The sequence below is a fragment of the Anoplophora glabripennis genome, unplaced genomic scaffold (genome assembly GCF_000390285.2).
Source record: "Anoplophora glabripennis isolate ALB-LARVAE unplaced genomic scaffold, Agla_2.0 scaffold411, whole genome shotgun sequence".
Taxonomy (NCBI): domain Eukaryota; kingdom Metazoa; phylum Arthropoda; class Insecta; order Coleoptera; family Cerambycidae; genus Anoplophora; species Anoplophora glabripennis.
This window is the reverse complement of record NW_019416793.1, coordinates 404,223-424,698: the sequence shown is the minus strand read 5'-3', so window position 1 is coordinate 424,698 and position 20,476 is coordinate 404,223. Positions and strand designations below refer to the sequence as shown.

Here is a 20,476-nt window from a genome sequence, read left to right as displayed (position 1 = left end):
ATATATTTGTCACCATCGGTCAGTGGTCAGTGATATCATCGTATACAATAATAAAAATTTATAATTGTTGGAAAGAGGAAGTACCTAGGTATTTAGAGAAAAATTTAAAATGTTGAAACGTCTTGTTACGAAAATCAAAAATAGGTACATAGATTTGTTAAACTGTTAACCAACTTTTTAAATTGTGGGAGGAATTTTAAAATGTAACAATAAAGGACTATAGAAGGCATTGCTTGTAATATCTTAACTATATAAAGACCTCGATACAGACTGTCCCATTGTCAATATCTCGGAATATTCTCCTGCTAGATATTCAATACAAATTCAACTGTCAAATTAGAAATTTGTTATCTTAAGTTTCTTTAGTTCGACGACCACTGTAAAAGTACGTTACAGTCACAGATAACTTCTTTAAAAATTAAAAATTTATTTTACTTTTACATAAAACAGCCTGTAGTTACCATATTTGCAGAATAAACTATGATATATAATTTGCAATCGCAAAGCTGAAAATATTCTGAACTACCTATATGATTAAAATTAAATCAATTACGAGTGTACCTCTCGGCCCCGTAACTGTGACGTCTACTAAAAATTAATATCACCAATCGATTATATGGCTAAAAGTTCATATACTGCAGTTTCAGCTTTAAATCTAGCTCATTTAAGGCAAAGTTGTGATTGAAACATTACGAAAATACTCGGAAACAAATGAAAGTACCAAATTTATGATGATTTTGACAATACCTAAATACACAACTAACAGTTATACAAAGTTTTACGAGCTTATTTTTTGATAGAGTGAAATTAAAAATTTATATCCTAAATCTTTGGATGTATGGTAGTGCTTTGAGAAAGTTACAATGTTTTGAAAACCAGTACTTCTTCTAACAGCTAAATTTGCCATGACAACAAACTGTTGTGCATTTATTGTACGATAATTTTGAAGACAAGGTGTTTAATACTTCTATGAATATTGCAAAATTTAGTTAAAAATGTTCGTTTTGGCTATATTCTGGTCAACAAAGAATTACTACTTCCTATATATGTATTAACATTGTTTTTATTGATTGATCATTAAGCTGAATAAAACACTAGCTATTTGTTGCAAAAGTCTTAGTTTACCTTGGTACTAGTAAGCCAAATCAAGCCATAAGTAGTATTTGCCCTTCTTGCCGGTCGTTCAATGCCAAAATAAATATATGAACGCGCACAGGTGGTAACGCTACACCTGGCACACAACTAATAAGTAAACAGAAGAAGACGTACCTCTACTCAATCACAAACTCCAAAAAACCATAACAATAACAACGTTCAACAAAAAGTAGCTGTTCAGTCTATCGGAAGAAACTAAAAAAGTGAGAGTAACGAAGAAACTGGTGAATTTCAACGAACCGCGACGGACTGCGAACTTGTGACTGCCGTAGACTCGAGCAAGTTGAGGTTAACCAGCTGTTCCTGCTGCCTCTGCTTGCACTCGCGGGAAAAATGGGGGTTAACATGCCTACGCAACAGATGCGCGCTCTTAGCACTTGTGTCATTTACTACATGATGAGCAATTTAATAAACAAAAGCTTCATTAAGGTATATGAATACCTTAAACCAACATGTGATAAATAAAATCGGGTAGAAGCCTTTAGATACATTCAATGTTTTGGTATAAAATGCATAATAAAGTAAAGAAAAAATATTCTTTCTACATTAACAGTGCATTATTTAGGCCTCAACGATGTTACATGCATATTGTAAATGCACATATTAGAAAAGGAAGAAATATGAGAAATCACGGAAACAAAACAAAAGAATCTTTATTTAATCAAATAATTTAACATAATTGTATAATGACGAAACGGAAAATTCACTTCGTTACATATACAAGTTATAGGTAAAATTTGTGTCCAAACAAATGTTAATGGTAAGTACGTGTATTTCTTTTTGCTAGCAATTAGTAACGGTAAAAATGTCAGTCATTCGAGTTAAGTACCTACGCCAATGGTATAAATTTAGTATTTCTTGCGTTACATTGGTTTTTGGCGATTTGTTATCACTTTCGTAAAAAAAAACACAATTGTAAAAAACAGAAATGAATGCTACACATACGCAATGAACCTAAAATTAGTGGATTCCAAATTATTTTCTAGTATTATTTGGAAGTGTTGGTTGGTAGTTTATTTAATTGTGTTTTTGAAAATTAAACATTATGGTTTATTCCATTGCGCAAAGGGAATTCATTTCGCTCTACTTTATGAACAATAAATGTGCGAATAGAACAGTTCAGCTATTTAATGAACAACAGTTAGTAAAAAAATTTCAAGAGACAGGGAACGTAGCTAATAAAAAACGAGAAAGTGAAAAACCTATAGTTAATGAAGCTAGTGAAGTTGCAGTTTTGGGACAAGTTCATTTTGATCCTACATTAAGTACGAGGCACCTGGCATATGTGTCTGGGATCAATCGAACTAGCATACAAACCATTTTGAAGAAGAATAAATTCCATCCATACAAAATACATTTATTGTTAGTCCAGGAACTTCATGAGGATAATTATGACCGCTGTTTGCAATTTTGCGAAATAATGAGTGAGCGAGCAGGGAACAATCCACAGTTCCTTTTTAACATCTGTTTTTCTGATGAATGCAGTTTTTTCTTGAACGGGACGGTATTGGTCCGATTTAAACCCAAGAGTTTTTCACGAGGCACATACACAGCAACCGGAAAAATTAAATATATGGGCTGGAATTTTCGGTGAACGGCTGCTTGGTCCTTTTTTTCTATCTAGTAATTTAACTGGCCAAATGTATTTGCAATTACTGGAAGACGCTATTGACCCTGCCTTGAGTGATATTATTGAAAATGTTCCAGAGTAAGATGATCATTTGATTTTTCAACAGGACGGTGCTCCTCCGCATTATGCATTAATTGTCCGTCAGTATTTGGACCAACGTTTTCTACGGAATTTGATTGGGAGAAGGGGCAGCATTGAGGGGCCTCCACGATCACCGGATTTATCGCCCCTTGATTTCTTTTTGTGGGGATACCTAAAAAGTAAAATCTATAAAACACAGCCAGCGTCGCTGGAAGATTTGCATCAAAGAATCGTCGACGAATGCCGTTGAATCACTCCGGAAATGCTTCGGAATGTGCGCGAACGTTTCGAACAAAATATTTATTCTTGTATGGAAGCGGGTGGTTATCAGTTTGAACATTTAATCAACTAAGTAGTAAGTAAGCAACTAAACATAATTTAAATTTTAAAATGTAAATTTTTTTGTAATTTAAAGTATTGGGCGCAAATTATGTCCCCTTTTAATCTAAAATCGTTGGGTCTGAGCGTTTTTCTACAATCTTGACGCAGTTCCTGTATAACAATAAGCTGTATAAGCTCAAAGAAAATAATATTGAGGTGTCAAAATAAAGAAGCTTTTTTGACAAAAGACCTGGTATATTTACATGTTTAGATATAATATCTTCTTACAGTTATATACAGGGTGTTTCAGGATTATATGCAAAAATTTTAAATACGAATTGAGAATCGGAAAATAAGAAAAAAGTTCCTATAGACGTACGTCCGGAAACGATTCGTTAAGGAGTTACGGAGGTCAAAATAAAATCCTGAATTTTGGTACACATGTTATACTGACCCAGGCCCATCTAACCAGTATTTTTTCGTTAAAATAATCTTATTTGGAACGGGTGAAATCAACAACACCCTGTATATTTTTCATGAAAACATTTGACTCGTTAGGATTTCAATTTTTGCAATACATCTTTTGGAGAGACAGATTAATTTAGAAACTTTTTCATTTCTTTCATCTTTATCATGAAATAAGTAGTTTTTGACTAAAAAGTAAAATAAAATTTTTGTTTGTATTTCAACGACTAATCTAACTGGGTGCCTTATATCTAAATAATAAGAATGTAAGACATAACATGAAATAAGTTCAATTTATTATAATTCTTTATTACAATCAGGTAGTAGGTCTCAATAGATATAAATTCAGGATTTTATCTGTTTTCAAATTTGAGAAAAAATTTAATACTCGACCGCCATTTTTAAACGGCCTTAAATCCTTAACGAATCGTTTCCGGACATACGTCCATAGGAACTTTTTTTCTTATTTTCCGATTCCCAATTTGTATTTAAAATGTTTGCATATAATCCTGAAACGCTTTGTATATATAACATTTTTAAATTTTTAACAATTTTACAAATTTAACAAATTTTAACAATTTAAATTGTTGTTAAATTTATTTTTAAAAAACTAAGTTTTAACAAAAAATGCTCTTGGAATGGAATATGTTCCTGTTTAATATCTAATTAGATATTAGCGTAGAAATTATATTAAAAATGGGGGTTATCAGAACCGCTTACGGACGCCTAGGATTGATAATTTTCACAATAATTTGTAAAATCGATAGAGCTTTTCATTCATACATTTTATACTAAATACAAAACAAATGGCTTTCATGGTTTAAGAAATAATAAATTAAAACCAGAGAAAAAATATTTCTTCAAGAGCTTATATCTCTAAAAGGAAGCCTTTGGAAGAAAATGTGTATACTTCAAAATGACATTATTTTGACGAAATCTGTCGATGGTTAAAGTCCATATCATAAAAAGTGAATCACCTTGTATATTCGGGAAGGTTGTACACATATTGAACAGTTATTTTAATTTAAAAAATATATATATATTTTTCCTATTTGCTGTTAGGTGTGCCGTCAAACAAATATCTCTAAAATCACTGGAGCTATTCATAAAAATAATTTTCAAAATTTTAATTTGGATACCCTGTATTTTGAAAATGGGGCTCCAAAATGAAAAATTAGCATAAGAAAAGTTCCATTATTTTAGTCCAAAGAATATATGGTTAACGGCTTGACCTACTAATTTGTAACACCCTGTATAATATTTTTTCTGTTTTCAAAAATAACGGCTGTAGTTGGGGTGTATAATATGGGGTAACACACTATACTTGATATTGAAAATAATGAAGAACAGAAGTTGCAGGCTCAATTTGAATAAAATTACTTCATCTATTGTTTTCAGTTATGGTATCGTTGGTCGCTGGATACCAAAAGTAAGGGTGAAAGCAAACACCTCCTTTAGCCCTGCGGATGACCAAGATGCGTTTATAAATGAGGCAAGTATAAAAATATTGGAAATTATACAGCAGCGTTGTACGATATTTGTTTCAAGTTTTAATTGTAAATATAATATTCTATTTACGAACACCAACCTCACTTTCGGAACATCTTGAACACCATGTATATTTATATTAGATGCTAGATTGACTTCTTAATACGCTTAGATTTTTGATGAGCAATCTCCTAAGGCCGGCGAAATAAAATGCGGCACCATTACGGCGACGGAGTTGCGTAGCACGTTATCTAGTTGGTGGAACTACAAAACCAAAATCTGGGACCTCGGCATCAAAAGATTCGAGGTTGACCTACTGTATATTTAGTATAATTCTGCAAACGCAGTGTGTAAGTTTAAATAATGCATGGATTACACAGTTTTCGTATTAAGTTTTTTCATCGTTTTGACGACCATCGATGTTATACATAGTAACAAGATTTGACATCACCTACGTGAAAGCACATCGATTATTTTGTTGTGTTAGAGTACTAACATAGAGCCCTGCGTGTCGTTGAAGGGAAGGTATTGGAATTATGTACAGGTAGCGCACCCAGAAAAAAATTTAATGTGAACTTACATTACTGAAGTTAAAAACATTGTAATCCAATGTTTTTTTACGAAAATTATTGGAAATGATCACCATTTTAGTAACTTATAATGTAGATTAAAAATTAATTGTACTCAGTTCATTCTTCTAGTATTCTATAAGTTGTGATTTTATCAAATTCGAATTTCTGTAATTGGTCTCATTTGAAATTTTTTTTTAAATTATATTAATTCATTGAGAAACTTCTATTTATGAATTGAAGGAAAATTTGAATTTTATTAATGTTTTTATTGAATTATGTGCTACTAAAAATAGTGATCATTTCCAATAATTATATAACTATTCGACTACAGCTTTCTAAATTTCACAAAGCATTAGTTCGTTTTGATTATCAAATAAATATTTTTTTTATCAGAATTACATTGAGTGGTTAATAAAATAATTGCTTAAAATAACTGCATAAATTACATAAAAACAGATAAAAAACAATACAATATAAAAGAAAAAAATTCGTAAAAGTGCCTTGTATTTAGGATAAAAGAAAAGCTGAAGTAGGTATTACTACTTCACCCTCAAAATCATAAGGTATATTTGCTTACAGATAGAGGTACTTTTATAATTTCTAAATGCAGTTACTTTGGTTACTATGCCAAACAGTGACATTTATATGCAAATACTCATACACCTTTCAGTTAAATTAAAGTTAAATATAAAAAAAAAAATCGGTTAAGCCATGCAATATTAGATAGTGATAAATTTAGCAAGTATGCTATTTTAGCACCAAGAATATACAACTAGAACCGTTTTAAGATTGCCGTTACGTCACGAGTGTGTCCTAATATCAAAGACAATCGATGCAGATGTGAATTCATTATTTGTTAAACGTGCCAAAAGATAGACAGATATAATGCAATGATGTATAAATGTCTTCATAGCCTCATACTATCATTTTATGTGTATTAGAATGAAAGAAAATGGTGAACGTTTGTTGGATACTAGATTTACACTATAGTTCAACTACCGCAGTTAAAACAAAACAGAGCTGACACCCAGATTAAAGATTTGACAGTTGCTTTGATCGCGTCTCACAATCAGTACTAACTGTTGTCTAACTCATTCACTCAACGCTGTTGTTTATATTTTCTGAGCGTTGAAATATCGATTTTTTGGCATATTTTCGTAACCAGTAATACCAGTATTAAAATTTGGGACATATCCATATTTGGGAATTGTCAAGATGACATTTCAATTATATGAAAACAGTGACTAATTTGACTAGGATTTTTCGTCATAGTTCATACGAATATTGCTTGTGACAAAATGGAAAAGATACAGCGGATTTAGTGTAGGTAGTTCCATACAGTAGTACACAAGATATTGGGATATTTTGTATTTAAAATAGTGTTTTTAAGAATTAATTCAATCTATTTAAATTCCTCAAAAACTAAGTAGGTATTATTATTCATTAACATTAGCATTAGCATTATTATTCATTAATTATGAACTTTTTTCTTATTTTGGATAATTTTATCCCTAAGTAAACTTTGGCACACATAATTCTAGTTACCCTCTATGTTATTAGCTCATTTTACTGGTACAACAGACAAAATAGCTATGGCGATAAGCTATATTGTCTGTACTGGTACTAATAATGGAAATGCGAAAGTATATTTGGTGAAAATCTATTTTGTATTTAAATTAACCCAAACACGTTATTTCAATTTCAGTGAGTGAATCTAATTTTTAATTTTATTTGAGTATGATGAAACTAGTACCTCTCACGGCAACGACTATTTATATAACTTTAATCATATTAATTTCACAAGTACACAGGGTTATCTCTTAACTACTTCGATAGTTTTATTTCATGCACAGATTTAAGATGATAAAGATAAGTCATATACTACTGCGCATGCTCTCAATTTCCCACTTCTCGCACCCACTATCAACTACTCAATTTTGTAGTTGAACAGTTTACTGTGTAGTTGTTATAGTACAAGTTTAACCTGTTTTAAAATAATAATTCCTCCACCTAAGTCACCCATACGTGGAAAATGGAAGATAAATTGTTACATTTGATACTTATTCCACTTTCTTTCATTCCACCTCTCAAATTTGTAGAAAAATAGAGAAATAACCTCAAATAAAAATATTGTAGAACACATTATATCTGTATATCGGTATTTTTTACAATTTCTGACACTTTTCATTTAATTCGATTGATTATCTATCTCTTTTATTTTATATGGTGGGCGTATGTACTTATATTTAATAATAACGCCTCTATTTTTTTTGTACGGAATTTCTTATTGAATAAAGTTTATCTGTTTATTTAAATGTCGGTCTTTTAACTGTATCTAAAACCCCTGCCTATACCTACGGTCTAATTTTGATATGTAGGCCTCTTAACTAGCTGTTTCTGCTGCCTCTGCTTATGCCTGCAAGAATAACAAAGTTCCACGTAGGTCGACGTCGAACCCAATGATTTAACGTCTTCGGCTTCGTGCCCCGTTGTAATTTTTCTGGATTTACCGAATAGAACGACGAAGATAAAAATAGGGCGTTTGATTGATCGATAAAAGTGACACGACGCGATTCCTGCGGATATCTGCGGTTTTTGCAAGGTCTCGCTTCCTTATTATAAGAATAATTACATCATGTTGCTGTTACGACATACAGAGATATTTTATTACATTTTTTTAGGTGCTAAAAACGTTAAGATAATGATACACTTATTGTTAAATTTAATATTTAGCGTTGTAACAGGTGTGTAGCAACTGTCTGCATTAATTTCAAATAACGTTTATGAATGCGAAATATTGGGATGGTCCTGGGCGAAAACAATTTCATTAATTATTTCTATTTTTAGATTCAGGGGAGTCTTACACAATAAAGTTTATGCACGCATTCTTGTACGCACTCCTTGGAGTGCCGGTACGAAAGCTTGTAGAAAGCTTGAATTGCAGCGTATAACTGAAAGAGCGTTGAGCTCGGATTTACTGATTCTTTGTAGAGAAATATTAACTCAAGTTGCGGTTTCAAATATAGAATTTATTAAGGCTTTGGTATGATAGTACAGAAATGCAGCGGTTTTAATACGATTCTTTTGCTTTTCGAGTACACTCTGACCAGGAACATACGTCCTGGTTAAATAACTGCAAACGACCAGGGTGTGTGTTCACTCGCCGGCGCGGCGGCGGGGTGGATTCCGGTAGTCTGTTCCTGGCTGATACGGCTGTTTATGTGCAGTTAGAAGTCTGCAATGTTAATATGAACCCGAAGGTCTTGTGGGAGATTGAATTTGAAGTCAATATTTTCCGTTGATATTTCGAAAGTGTGAGTCGAAAATTTTTGCATCCTTAGCTCTCGTCGCCGACCTCGGGGGTAGATTTGGTACAGGTTGTCGGTGTCGTTCGATGGAGTGGAGGACCCTCAGCGTAGTATTTCTCGTCCGGGCAGCTTGACGGTCGAATTTTGGAAGCATAGGCGATTTTGTATATTTTATATATTTTGAATGTTGTATGTATCTGTTGTGGATGAAATCGCGCCATGAGTGCGTATTTTAAGTGGATTACTGAGGGTATCGGAAACCTAGGCGACAATATTTTATATGATGCAGAAGATTAAATTTCCAAATATTATTCATTATTTGCAACGTAATTTTTCATCTTTCTTTTGAAACGTAAAAATTTTTTAATTAATCGTAATATTGACTGTAATCTTAAAACAAAGCAAGTAATGACTTTTTTAGTGTTTTAGGCCAGTTAGAAATATGTGACAAAGAAAGGTGCGGCGTCCGGTTGGTAGATCTTAGAAAGTTTTGCAGTGGCTTTCCAAGAAAAAAAACTGTACAGCTTGACCAAATTTATCTTGTCCGCATGTAGTCCAATCGGCAGAGGCCTAAAAGTTACTGTTGGTGACATTTCCTTGATAACTACACAGGAATACTTTAAATGATGTGTACAATAACAGGCTAATTTGCTGACAAAGTATTTTATCAGGAAAAAAGTTATTAACAATTTAATTGTGAAAAATTTTTTTTTTAGTAGTTTTCTTTAAATAACTCAGCGGGATGACTGTACGAAAAATTGCTTAGTTTATAATTGACATTTTTACAGCAACTTTAAAAAATTGACGTTTTATACCGTTTTTTCAATCTCACGGGTTTGTTATTGCAAATTTCGTAATCGGACCACCGCCATTTTGTAGCTATTTTTATTACGAACAAAATCATGTCCTAAGCAATTTTTCGTACAGTCATCCCGCTGAGTTATTTAAAGAAAACTACTAAAAATTTTCACAATTAAATTGTTAATAACTTTTTTCCTGATAAAATACTTTGTCAGCAAATTAGCCTGTTATTGTACCCATCATTTAAAGTAGGCCTGTGTAGTTATTTCCGGGTTGTCAAGGTTTGACACAGGCCGAACCTCTACGAACTGGACTAATGTTTCAGAGGCGCAATGGCAATGTTACCAAACTAGCACTGGAGCTCCTTTTCGGTCTGGATGGTAAACATAGATAACATTGCATAGCAGATGCCTGCCCTAGTATTAAGGTTTCCTGTATTTGTCACTCCTATAGCGGACTCTCTTCTTGATCTACGCATCTTGCGTAGTTCAGTGATATTTTTCAAAAATACTGTTATACTGATAAGAAACTACACTAGTGAAAAAAACTCATGAATATTTTAAATCTCTTAACTGTTTAACCTTTATCTACAACAAATTTAATTATAACTCTTTGTTCAGTTTTTCAACAAATTAAATAGATTTATTTTAAAGACAATTAAAAATTTTGATAAAGGATACTTCTGTTTTAAGTGAATAACATCAATTGTTGCTGATAAGTTTCTTTTCCATTGATATATAGCGTGATCCAGTCATAATGTCATTAATTTTAAGGGAATGAAGGAAAAATGAGTAGAACAAGATACGTGATTAAAAAAAATTAAAAGCATATTTACGCCGAAAAATGTTTTCAAATCATTATTTAAACCACTCCTGACCGCTGATCCACAAATTATTATTATTATCGAGAATTTTATTAACTTAGCTTTTACTGCATTTTTAATCTAGTGAAAGATAAGGAAAAAATAGATCTTTTTATCTACACATGAATGAATAAAATATTTTTTTATATTTTAAATATTAGCAAGTATTATATATTTGTTTATAAAAACAAATGTATTACGATAATAAATGTTTTCGAATGTTGGGTTCCTACAATTTAGTATTTTTAATATTGTTAACGTTTTCACTATGTTTTATAATTGAATATGAGTTTTTAGTATTATGTTCAATTAATTATTCAGTTTGTAGAATGTATATCTAGTGACTTATTGCTTTTCAAAGCGTAGTATGCTACCTATTTAAATTGCCAGTACGGCTAAAAAACTCTCATTCGTACATAGCACTTTGTTAATAAAGTTGGGATCCGCTGCACTTTGATTCTGAAACCAATAGCAAAATTCAACACGACTGGGAAAATCAGCTGTTTCGCTTCAACGTTCAAACGCTTTGTAGTTCGCCGTTGGGTTTCCTGTATTTTTTTTAACATAATCCTCACTCTACTTACTAGAATTACTAATTTCTAACTACTATTTTTTTATCCCAAAATATTTCGATAATTTTTAAGCTGAACCAATAATTCCTAGTTTTTGCAACTGTACATTTTTTAATACTTAATTGTTTTGAAATTGTAGACGTGATAACTAAAAAACGTATTCGTAGATCCTAAATTAGAATTTGAACAACGTTATATACATATTTTACATATTACTAGTCACACTTGCTATAAGCTATTACATAATTAATATATGTCATTCTGCATGAGGATGTATATCATCCGGCACTGTTAGTCAATGTAGATATTAGCAAACCTAAACATGTTAACGTTGTTAATTCATCCAATGATTTTAACATTAAAAGAGCTAATTTTCCGACCTTGTATGAAGATATTACTAATACTGATTGACGCTTTCTTAGAGAGCATGGAGATCCAAATAACGCAGTCGAGTCATTTAATAATATGTTGAAGGACATATTTTATGATAACATTCCCATGAAAAAACCTACAACGAAATCTTACCCTCCTTGGTTTAATGGTCATATTATTTATAATATTAAACAAAAACACTCATGTTGGCGAAGGTATAAAAACTTTAATAACGATGATGATTTGAATGCATTTAAACGTCTTTAATATAATATAATTTAATTTAATTTAATATAAAATCAAATCCAAGGAAATTCTGGACTTATTTTAATTCCCAATTTAATTTAGCACCTCCTCCTCACATACTGAAATATAATGATGACTTAATTGACTATCCCCAATTGATAGCTAATAGTTTTGCTGACTATTTTTCCAAATCCTTTACGGTACCAAGCATGATAATTAATAATTCTATATTTTCATCAGCATCATCAAATATTTCTATTAGTCAAACTGATGTTATTAATGCCATTAAAAGGATTAAACCTACTATGACTATGGGCCCAGACTTAGTTCCTTTATTTTTGGTTAAAGATTGTGCTACTGCTCTGGCGGAACCACTTGCTTTTATTTTTAACTTAATCCTTAATTCATGTTATTTTCCCGATCTTCGGAAACTGTCCAGAATATGCCCCATTTATAAAAAAGGTGAAAAACTTGAACTTACCAATTATAGGCCTATTAGTATTATCTGTAATTTTGCCAAGGTCTTAGAAATTATTCTTCATAACTTCATTTACAGTCGGGTTTCAAATACAGTATCGATTGAACAACACGGCTTTATGAAGAACAGATCAACGGTTACTAACTTGGTCACAAAATGTCAATACATAGCTGAAAAGCTTGACTGTCAGAGTCAAGTGGATGTTGTGTATACTGATTTCTCTAAGGCGTTCGACAGACTCGACCACGGAATTGTATTGGATAAATTAACAGCGTTTAATCTCAGCATACCAATGATTAATTTGTTAAAGTCGTATCTGCAGAATAGATACCAATTTGTTCAATTCCGGGGGTATAAATCTGAAAAGTTTCAGCAGAGGTCGGGTGTACCACAAGGATCTATTTTGGGCCCGTTATTGTTCGTAATGTTTATTAACGACATAATTGCGAATGTTAATTGGGTACACTGTTGTATGCTGATGATCTGAAATTATTCACAGAAATTACATCTGAATTTGATTGTGCTCTACTTCAAAAAGCAATAAATATGGTAGCTGTTGGGTGCAACCAAAATAAATTACCTCTAAATGCAGAAAAATGTAATGTCTTTTACACGTAGCATTAACTACATCAAATATAACTATAACATTGATAGTTCTATGTTGCAAAGGCCTCAGTATGTAAAATATCTTGGTGTTGTTTTCGATGCTAAATTAAATTTTATAAAACACATTGACATAGTTGCATCATCTGATTATAAATCTTTAGGTATTAATATACGTTCTTCTCAAGGATTCCACAGCATACATACTATGAAATTACTTTATGAATCTTTTGTTAGGTCAGAATTGGAATATGAATCATTCGTCTGGAGTCCTTTTTATAGTGCACACATTGAATCTTTGGAAAAAGTTCAAAGAAAATTTTTTAAATGTGTCGCATTTGACCTTGACGGAATATATCCACATAATGCACTACTTGATCGTTTTCATTGTAATGATTTAAAAACACGTAGAATTACCCATCAAATTGTCTTTTTACATAAAATACTAAACAATTTAATTGATTGCACCTGGTTACTCAACCAAATTCAGATCAAAGTTCTTAGGCTTGCTTCTCGTGAAAATAATATATTTAAGTTACCCACTGTAAGAACTAACATTATGAAAGCATTTCCTTTATATCAGATGATTGTCAACTATTGCAATGTTGAGGACAGGTTAGATATATTTTCTTGCACTATTAATGAAATTAAAAAGCGGATTATTTACTGTTAATTTATAGTTTTAATACTTTATTTTTGTTTTTACTATTTTATTGATTCGTGTTTATCTATATGTATAAGTGAATGTGCGTGCATATGTATCGATTTTTTTAGGTATTTATTTATGTGTAATGATTTTATATATTCTATATCTACCATAGTTTTGCTGGTCTAATATATATTTTTCTCTGTGTATATGTATGTATATTATATTATGTATACTATATTTTATGCTAGTATATTGCCATGTTCATTCTATGTATTGACATATATTTTCGAAAGCGTTGAGTGTTGTATTACTATATTGACTTTGTATCCTATAACTGGGTATTTGCCTGTTGGATATGTAGTGAAATAAATAAATAAATAAATAAATATGCATAATATACTTCTAGTATGAACTTCTAAATATGGTTAAACAAGTAATTTCTCTATTAAGAATTATTCACCTTATACGTCAGATTGCTTACGCACCTTTCTCTTTTTCTTAATAACAGGAAATTAATTAGATTCTGCCATATATTTAGTACAGTAATACTAATTGCAATAATAATATTAGGCGTACTGGCCAGAAAATTTCGCGAAGACCTTGACATTAATGTATCGAGTGATTCACAATAATTTGATGAAGCTGGGCTGTCAGAGAAATGCAGAAAAAAATCAAAATTGAGACTATTTAGAAATTAGTTTTACATTATCTAAAAAACCCACATCAAAGGAAATACTGACCAGATGTTCAAAATATTAATGCTCTGTACACTTTATCACTATCTTCATGAATCCTAAAGTGAAGAATTTGATTGGGTTTGAAGAGCAGGGAGAAAGGTTTCACCAAAATATTAAGGGAATGGAGCATCGGTACCAAGGCAGATGGAATATAAACATGTTAGCCTGTTACTTATGGTCATTAAAACGATATTTATCACTGAAAACGAGAAAACGTAAAGGAAATCCACCTCGCAGATTTTTTGACAACAAAATAGTTCGATACCACAATAGTGAGTAGTAGTGTCGATATCATAACAGTGAGATATAGTGATTTCATGTGATTCATCAAAGCAAAAAACCTCTTATCTTGAAAAACTGTTCTCAAGAATCTCAATCGACACGAATGTGTCGAATGTGTGTAAATTAATATTCATAAAGCATTAACGGACACACTGGTTTAAAGTATACTTAATTGAGCTTATTGATACCAGATTTTATCAAGTCAAAACAATTAACTCGAGAGTTATGGTCTCACAGTTAAAGCCTTCTTTCTTTTATTTTATTTGTTCCTCAATGTTTAATATGCATAACCGCCAGTTTAGTGTCTAAGCATTAGTACCAGTAGATTATCTGTTTCTGTTACGGATTAAAATTTACGAGTTAACTTACGAAATTTACAACAAATTGCTCAAAATCCTCGATTTGTACCGATTATGTTACATAAGATTCATATATTCTCATGCGATTTTAAGGCACCGTCTTTGTTGGAACGTTTGGGTAGTTCTTGCTGCCAAATCGAATGGTTGCTTTTCAGTATCTTGAGTGTCTTCGAAATGATCTGCTCGGACTTTTTGAACATGAGCCCATAGCTATTCAAAAACAAATACCTACAGTTCTTGCTCGATGGTGCACTCTCCAATTTTTGATTAAAATTAGAAATTACCCTAATGAAGATCAAGATGTATGGTAAATTGGACGAGGAATACTGGCAGCATGAGCACCGCGGTCTCCTGATTTAAACATACTGAAAACTGTTGATCATTTACGTGAATGTATGAGAGCTGCTGCCAATAATTTATGACTGTCAGATGAGCGAGAAGGATCATATGTCCTGTTTCATTAAAATCAGAATAGACATGCCAAAAAAGTTGGTTGAAAAAATTTTGAACATTTGGTGTAACATTACTAAGTAGGAACTAATTTCTTTTTGATTAAAGTAGTAATTAATATGTTGATTTCATTTAACAATAATAGGAATTAATAACAATAATAAAGTTGATAATTGAATGTATTAAAACCTTCCAAGAATTTATTACTTCGACAATTTATATTTGCTTTTTGTGCATACACTCTTTGACATGCTGAATATCTGAGGAAGTGTGTCGCCTATCCGGTCTATCCCGGTTCTTTTGAAAACCAAAATGCATTAGAATTTGTAACACTTGCAGCGAACTGTTGTTTTTAGTAGTGAACTAAGTTTAAAAGCTTCATCTCTTTGCGTCTTTGCCTTGTACAATAATCTCAATCTCATTTTTTTGGATACCACAAAAAAAAAACTAAAATAATTTTCTCAGGTGGAAATGTAATCCTTTTACATCCAGTTTCAGATTTATAGGAATTTGAATTAAATTTGAATTTTTGATAGGAATGTGCGAATATTTCTATTGACCTTAAATAGTAAAATAAATAAATACATACAGGGTGACCCATTAAGAATGGAAACACTCGCGTATAAAAGTTGTTTATGAACCGATTTGAACCGGTTTTTTTTTAAAGATAGATGTCAAAAAGCTCTATCTTGATGCAAAATTTGAAGACGAAATTTTTATTTTCAAGGCCTACAACGATTTTTTATTTAAGTGAAAAATAACAAAATTTTGTTAGCGATTTTTTTATAAAAAATCTGACTACACTACTGGATTTAGGAACCCCTCAAATGCATTTGTACCAATTTTTGCGAAAAAAGTTTGCCCCTAAAAAAGTTATGACTATATCGGCATCACCAGTGTTTGCCGTTGTCGGTGAACCTATTCATTTATAAAAACCGAATAGAACCCAAAGGGAAACGAAATTGAATAACAAACACTGGTTTAATAATTATTAATAAGAACCATACAAACCAGTATACCTACATAACATAACAAGTTCGTCAAATTATTATTATTTCGTGGTTATTATGCCAAAACTTACAAATACATATACCTTCTTAGACAAAAATAATTACATTTATAATTTTTTTATTCAAAAAGCCACTGGATTATACAACCATAATCTAATTATTTGTGAAGAATTTTCTGGAAAAAATATTACGAGATATCCAGAAAATAACGTTGCTTAAAAATAATATGAAAAATAGAAGTTTAGACAACAAATATCAAACTTCACAAGTAGTGGCACAATGAAATATTTTTTGTGTATGGTTAAATAAGTTCCATAATTCTTTGCGATGGCTCAAAGTTTAACTTTACATGAGAAAATTGAAATAGTACGCCTTTCTGGATCGGACGGCAAGAGAGGTGTGTATAATTTTTAACAACAGACATACAGATAGACCTAATATTACGCATAGCACAGTTTTTAAAATAAAAAAAATACTTTTATGGAATATGGTGCTGTATCAAAATGCATTTTAAAAAGGGACGAGCAGGAAATTTTAAATTCACAGGCCAACAAAGAAAAATTTCCAGAGATCAGACACTACGTTTCCGAAGGCATTTGGCGCGCTGAATCCGAATCTGGCCTCAGAATTGATCCATCACCCTATGTTTCCGAGATATTCTAACCTAAAAGTGCAAAAAACACGTATTTTTGCTATTTTCAAGGTTATGTAACTTGGCGAAAAAATTTTTTTTCTCAAAACTGAAAATATCATTGGAAACTACTATCTTTCCCCTTCAAAATGCATTTTTTTATTTGTAACTTTTTTAGGGGCAAACTTTTTTTCGCAAAAATTGGTACAAATGCATTTGAGAGGTTCCTAAATCCAATGGTGCAGTCAGATTTTTTATAAAAAAAATCGCTAACAAAATTTTGATATTTTTCACTTAAAAAAAAATCGTAGTAGGCCTCGAAAATCAAAATTTCGTCTTCAAATTTTGCGTCAAGATAGAGCTTTTTGAGATCTATCTTTAAAAAAAAACTGGTTCAAATCGGTCCATAAACAACTTTTGTAAGCGAGTGTTTCCATTCTTAATGGGTCACCCTGTATATTTATTCACCTAGAAAGAGTTATACTTATACCTTCATATCTAAAGAGTTCTTTAAATTCATTTTCGGAAAATAGATTCTTCTTTGCAATTCTGAGAAACAAATTCCCAAAATTTCATCGATTTCTTCAAAACTGGAACTAAAAAATAATAATGCAGAAATACTGGATACATTTCGCAAAAGAAAAACATGAAATGAAAAAAATATGAAATTTACGCGAAATAATCAAGGCGATTTTCAGAAATAGTAATTCATGCTTGGAAGCAAGAAATACTTCGGATGGTTCAAAATGGTTCTGAATTATGTACGAATAAAACCAAAACAAACATGTACGAAATTGAACCGTTCAATGAAAACTCAAACATACAGGGTATCCTGTAACTAATTGAACATTAACTAAGAGGTGATAGCTGGCATCAAAATAAAGCGTTTGGGCCGAACATGCCTTAGCAAAATGTTACTCGTTTTCGTTCTACAGGGTGATCCATTAACTTTCTATCCAATTATTTTTTGAAATCGATCAAATTTGTTGTTATTACTCAGCATGCGTAATACGAAAATGTTATCAATTTTACCATTGCCGCTAGGTGACACTACCTACAACAACATTGGTCCATTAACGTTGTCATCATTCTTTTGTCCACCCTGTATGTACATTCTCGAATAAAAATAAAGAAATGGCATTCAATTTCATACAAAAAAGGTATAATTAAACGTAATTTTTCAATGAGATGCATAAGTCTGTATTTAGTTTTTGCAAAGTATGCTTTGGTTTTAAAAACAACGTTAAGGTGTAACTAGGGATTTATTTACTATAAACTTGTCAATGCAGTGATATTGAGTAAGTTTCTTTATTAACCAATTAATTATTGTTGTTTGCGTTAAAATGCCACGTCATAAGGATTTTTGAAATGCATAAATGCGGGATATGCTCTGCCAATATGCCCTGGAAAATTTTTGTTCTCGCAAAGAGCGCAGCGTTATTTCGCGTTTTATCGGGATAGAAGCCAACTAAACCATAAAACTCTCAAGTAATTGTACGATAGATTAGGCGAAACTGGCTCATTTCATCCCAAAAACGGAAATGTAGGAAGACCGAGAGTAATTGAAGCGGATATGGTGGATAAAATTGTAGTTCGTATTGTTGAAGATGCAGAGACCATCACGAGACGTGTTGGTGCAGCTATGGTGTATTATTCTGGACACCGAAGATTTGCTTATACTCATGGGCCATGAGTATAAGCAAATCTTCGATGTCCAGAATAATACGAAAAGAAAAACTCTATCCATACCACTTTACTCCAATTCAGCAGCTTTTACCACAGGACTTTCCAGCAAAGCTCCAATTTTGTTTCTTAGAGAGCACCATTTGGAAGATCCAATGTTCTACAATAAAATTTTATTTATTTATTTACTGATGAAGGAACATTCACTCGAAGAGGTGTGGTCTTGCGATGGAAAATCCGCATGCCCTCCAAGAACGCCATTTTCAACATGAAATTTCAGTAAAAGTTTGGTGTAGCAATCTTCGGGATTGTATTGTGGGACTGTTGGAACTGCCACCTAGACTTGACGGAGCAACATATTTTAATTTTTTGAGAGATGATTTATAAATTTGTTTAGAAGATGTATCTTTAAGACGTGACTCTTAACATAGTACATACACGCATGATGGTGCCCCAGAAAATTATGCCATAGAAGTTAGGAATTGTCTAGATGAAGTTTACCCTCATAGGTGGATAGGTAAAGGTAGTGTACACATATGGCCAGCATATAGTCCCGATCTAAATCCTCCAGATCTTTATATTTGCGACTACCTAAAATCACTTGTATATGAAAATAAAATAAACAACCGCGATGAATTATGACAAAAAATTGTAGAGAGAGTTGACATTATCAGGAATTTATTGCTGTTTTGTTTTCAAGATTATTATAGATTTTTATTTAATTACTTTTTTTTCATTTCCTTTTACTTAATTGCTTTGTTACACCCGTTGCACACATGCCGGAACCGGCTAACCGGATCCGGTTACCCGACAGCGAGGTGTACAGAGTCTTATGGCAGCTTTCACACGTGACGGAAGGAGCTATCCGGCGAACGACCGCCGGGTTGTAGCCGGTCGCCACCACTGCCAGCCCGGCTGTCGTGTACCGGCTTTAAATATTTGTACGCCACTATGTCGAATGTTTGTTCGCTAGAAGTAGATATAGCATTCGTTATATCACTTCTTGAATCCAGACCTGTCCAGTGGGACAAAACTGTAGCCTTTTCATATTTTTTGGATATTTTTCATATTTTTTGTTTTCTTTTGCGACGACATCGGCAATAGCCAAGCCACATAATTGCAATGCGTCTACGATTCATCTCTTGTCGCGATAAAAATGCAACTGAGACTAATATCGGCCGGATCCGGATAGCCGGGTCGGGTTAGTCGGTCCGGCTAGTGTGCAACGAGACTGAAAGAGCCAGCCGGATCCGTTTAGCCGGTCCGGCTAGTGTGCAACGGGGCTTATTGTGTGAAATTGAATGCCATATATTTATTTTTGTTTGAGAATGTACATATAGGGTGGACAAAAAAGTGGTTAATGTTGATAGGGTATCATTTTCGTATTGCACATGCTGAGTAATACCACTATATCAAATTTAATCGAAATCCGTTCAATAGCTTTCAAAATATTTCAAAAAATAATTGGAAAGAAAATTAATGAAACACTCTGTTGAGCCAAAACGATAAACATTTTGCTAAAGCATGTTTGGGCCCAAACGCTTTATTTTGATGCCAGCTATCACCCCTTAGCTAATGTCCAATTAATTATGGGACACTGTGTATACTTCAGACAGCGCCTGATTAGAACTGTTCGGAATCGTGTTATACACATAAGGGAACCCGAGCAAAGTTATTAACACTTGTGACTTATGTTTATAGGTGTACAGTATCTTTTACCT

General features: G+C 32.3%; 1 protein-coding gene across 1 annotated transcript in view; it reads right to left on the bottom strand.

Moving 5' to 3' along the window:
* LOC108909681 overlaps positions 1 to 1,428 on the bottom strand; it is a gene marked incomplete at its 3' end in the record, with an annotated part of 58,479 nt that extends 57,051 nt beyond the window's left edge. Inside the window, exon 1 of the mRNA XM_018714083.1 lies at positions 1,270 to 1,428. The remainder of the gene's footprint in view (positions 1 to 1,269) is intronic.
* Between the last annotated feature and the right edge of the window lie 19,048 nt (positions 1,429 to 20,476).